This window comes from Mus pahari (assembly GCF_900095145.1).
Source record: "Mus pahari chromosome 2 unlocalized genomic scaffold, PAHARI_EIJ_v1.1 2_unlocalized, whole genome shotgun sequence".
Classification (NCBI taxonomy): Eukaryota; Metazoa; Chordata; class Mammalia; order Rodentia; family Muridae; genus Mus; species Mus pahari.
This window is the reverse complement of record NW_018391599.1, coordinates 9,688-13,935: the sequence shown is the minus strand read 5'-3', so window position 1 is coordinate 13,935 and position 4,248 is coordinate 9,688. Positions and strand designations below refer to the sequence as shown.

General features: G+C 39.6%; 1 protein-coding gene across 4 annotated transcripts in view; it reads right to left on the bottom strand.

The window, feature by feature from the left end:
- The window catches only part of LOC110314592 (solute carrier organic anion transporter family member 1B2), a 48,791-nt gene extending 45,174 nt beyond the window's left edge, over positions 1-3,617 (bottom strand). Inside the window, exon 1 of one of the 4 annotated variants that reach the window (XM_029534600.1) lies at positions 3,573-3,617. The gene's annotated coding sequence lies outside the window, so the exon portion shown is untranslated. Of the gene's footprint in view, positions 1-235; positions 277-3,572 lie in introns of those variants that run through there. The other 3 variants (XM_021188866.2, XM_029534601.1, XM_029534602.1) reach the window with 3 other exon arrangements.
- Positions 3,618-4,248: the final 631 nt, after the last annotated feature.

Below are 4,248 nucleotides of genomic sequence, written 5' to 3'. Positions count from 1 at the left end.
CACACACACACACACACACACACACACACACACACACACACAAATTATTTTGGTCTTAATCAGGTACTTTCGCATGAACAATCCTGAATTGGATTTTGCCAAATTTTAAGGAGTGACTGAAAAAGGCTACCAAAATGTAGACTATTTACAAAATAACAACTGAGAGCAGATCACGTGTTGACATTCCAATGACATTTTACGGCCTCACCTCCTATAACCTTCACTAATAACTCACCTATGCCTTCCACTGACAACCCAAGCTTTCGGCCATTTGGCCTAGGCTGGCGATCAGCCACAAAGCACCAGCAGTCTTGGTGTCCTGAATAAGAAATTTGCTTAAGCACAATCTATGAATAATGAAGGATAACTGTGTACATTAGTTTTTTTTTTCCTTTTCTTGTGTGTGTTTGTGTGTGTGTGTGTGTGCATGCAAATACATGCTTATGCATGTGGGTGTATGTATGTGTTTGGGTACATGTTCAAGTATATGCAGATGCATGGGTGTGTGCAAGTGCATGTGTGTGTGTTGTGTGTGTGTGTGTGTGTGTGTTTGTGCATGCACGAGTGCAGGTGAATTTGGAGGACAATCTCTGTCTTTGGGTTTTGTTTTTGTTTTTGTTTTTTTAATTGGAGACTTTTAGCAGCCTGAAAACTCACTAAGAAAACTAGGCTAGCTGGCCAGAGAGCCTCAAGGATCTACCTGTCTCATCTGGGAAGTACTGGGATTTTGAAATTTATTTCTATTACATTATTGTATAACACTTGGCTATTGCTGTACTTGGTGGTATATACCTGTAATCCTAGATTTTGTGAGGAAGAGGCAACTCAATGCCAACTTTAGCAATGTATAAAAAGTTCCAAACCAGTCTGACTATAAGTATGTGTGTGTGTGTGTGTGTGTGTGTGTGTGTGTGTGTGTAAAATTTTACACATACATGTATATGAGTCAACAAAATATTGAGGTATCATCACTCATATAAATGTGAATAAATATAAAATAACGTAGACCACAGAAAAGTATGCATGTGTATAAATAAACTCCAGTCATTCCATTTTCCTCACAGGTTTCTGCCAATCTAGTACCCACTTTGTTTCAGTTCCAGGGTAAGGGGCAGGAGCCACAAATCAATCATATGTTAAGGTCATCACAAGTATACCAACAATTTCTCATGCATGTCTTTGTTCAGTATTAAACATTGGGAAAAAGCTTTTACCAAGTAATCTCAAGTAGGCATGCTTGTGTAGTAAACTGGCTTTTTTTTTTTTTTGCTTTACACCTAACTTTCATTTATGTTCCTAAACTCCTGAGGACAGCTGTCTTCAGCCTTCCCATCCTTCAGTGGATTAACTTCTCATCCTCCACCCTTGCCTGCCTCCCATGCACACTCTACCTGGCCTTCAAATCTTTCAGGGATCCCTATACCATACAAAATGCAATTTATACTCTCCATGTACTGTCTTCACTGTCTACACCCAGCACTTGTTTAAAGTTTTATTTTCAGTTCACTCACAGAGAGACCTCAGCACATGGAGTCACTGTTTCAAGAGGAACACTCTCTACCCTTTGGGAGTTCCTTCCTAACATGAAGTCTTCCTCAGCTCAAGGTTTTGCATCTTTCCCAAGCATCTCTTTTCAATGTTGTCTTTTAAAACAAGAAAAAGGAAAGAAGAACATTTTTAGAGATGGTCTTAGTTGCTAGTAAGATGCAATAAACTCGGAATCAAGAGTAGAATGTGGCCACTCCTCATAAGAGTAAGTGAAGGCAACATAAAAAGAGAACAGTGAGCTTTCATAATTACACTGAAAAGAGAAATAGACTAGAGGCAATTTTGTGTTCAAAGAAAAGCATTTAGATCCAAGGATAAAGTCACAAGTGTGCACTATGATTAGGCAAAAACATGTAAAAACTGTTGCTTTCAACTTATGAGTATTTTATAATGAAATGCTGCTTTGAACTTAAATCAGCATCCTTCTGTAACTGTCATTCTATGTCACATTTTATCTCTGAGGTAATTTTCTAAAGAACTTTTTGTCTAAGAAGGTATAAAAAGACTAGATAAAAGAAAAATGAAAAAAGGGACAACCCCTTCAGGTCTCGTATTCATGGAGTAAATGGACCAGTCAAGTTCTGTATTTCCCTCCATTCTCAGACCAACTAACTGAGTAAACTTCTTTTTTTTGTTCTTGTTGTTGTTTTGTTTTGTTTTGTTTGTTTGTTTGTTTGTTTGTTTTTATTTTCGAGGCAGGGTTTCTCTGTATAGCCCTGGCTGTCCTGGAACTTACTCTGTAGATCAGGCTGACATCGAACTCAGAAATCCGCCTGCCTCTGCCTCCCAACTGCTGGGATTAAAGGCGTGTGCCACCACCACTGCCGAGCCTGAGTAAACTTCTAAACCTTGTGAGGAAGGATAAACAACAAAAGTTGGGGGAAAAAAACTAGTTGTTCCCTGTTTCCCATGAACATTAAGCGGCGAACTAAACTACGAGCAGCCTGGAGATGAGAAAGTCAGCCCGGATTTGAGTCACATGATAAAATGCTTCTGTATTTTGTAATTTGAAGCCATTTGGAGGTATGGGATGCAACTTTATCTGAATGTGTTGTTTTTGTTTGTTTGTTTTTGGTTCTAAATGACTTAAAAGATAATTCCAAACAATGAGTGTCCACAAATGACCAGAGACATTTGAATGTGCTCTGCCAATCTTCCCTGAGGAGGATTCAGTCTTCCAGGGTAAATTGCAGATAAGCCGTGACAGCCTCTGGTTCTATGCATCTGCATTTATTATTCAAGGGTCACAGGAATACAACACAGACGAGGAGCTATCTGTCCAAGGAACCAAGGAGGGAAATAAACAGGATGTACCTACGCCTGCCTGTCCTAAGGGGTTGCGGACTCCAGAGCCCCATCTTACTTTGACAAACAGTTTTCTTATCACCTTTGTAATCGGAAGAAGAAAAGTAACATTCCTCAAGATCCTCTTGTACTGGCAGCTATAATAGTCATAATTTTAAAATCTTTGAATTGGAGATAAAGCTATCAGGAAAGCTCTTCATGTGATTCACCCAGAAGATGGCATACGAGGGGTTGCAGAGTCTGCTCAGAGGCAGTTGGGCCCTGCCTATTCCTATTTATCATCTAGCTCTGCAACCCCCTTTGTCCAGGTCAGATGAAGTTGAGAGAGAGAGAGAGAGAGAGAGAGAGAGAGAGAGAGAGAGAGAGAGAGAATATCAATTCATCATTCTGTGTGGTTGGTAAAATAATTGTCCATAGTGAGTGTTAAGAAGGTGGTAACCCATGGTTCACTGACCCAGACCAGAAATTCCATTTGTCTAAGCAGAACTGGAAATCAATTTTTAAACTCTGTTTAAAATTATCTATTCCTTGCTGTAATTTGGGATTGTGGAAACCTGAGCCACATCTATCTCCTGAAGGGATTGGTAACAGGTTCTGAGAGCTGCACAGAAGAGCCAAGCCATACCATCTTCTACCAGGTACTACGAGCTCCCATACATTCCCTCTGTCCTGAGAAGAACCACTGAAGAAATGATGAAAGTAGTCGCAAAGCATCTTACCTGAACTTAGGCTTCTACAGCAAGTGTGGCATGTCTACCCTGCACTGATCTGAAAGTCCCGCTTTAAAGCCTCTCCGCTTTTTTTCAGTTCAGTGATGATTAACTATCTCTTCAGGTCACTGTCCTACACAAATGGGGGGGGGGGAGAAAAAAAAAGGAGGGAGCAAACAAAGATCTGAGTAGGAAATATTTGATCCAGACTCCAGTGTTTTAAAGATTGTATTTAAAACTTCTCAGAACCTATACATTATATTTTTATACATTATATTATACAGGTGCCAAAATAACAAGCTTTGTTTTTAGAAGTGGCTTGCAACTTTCATCTAATTATATTGGTTGCACATTAGTGGCTTTGAGAATTCATACGAGTACAACATATTACCCATAACACTTAAACCTCTTCACAATGGAAAAGCACTCAATTTAATTCTGAAAAAGAATCCAGGTTGATTCATGTTCGACAGAAAATTGACTTTATGTGGAAGTCCTTGACCCACTTGGACTTGAGCTTTGTGCAAGGAGATAAGAATGGATCAATTCACATTCTTCTATATGCTAACCGCCACTTGAGCCAACACCATTTGTTGACACAGCTGTCTTTTTTCCACTGGATGGTTTTAGCTCCTTTGTCAAAGATCAAGTGACCATAGGTGTGTGGGTTCACTTCTGGGTCTTC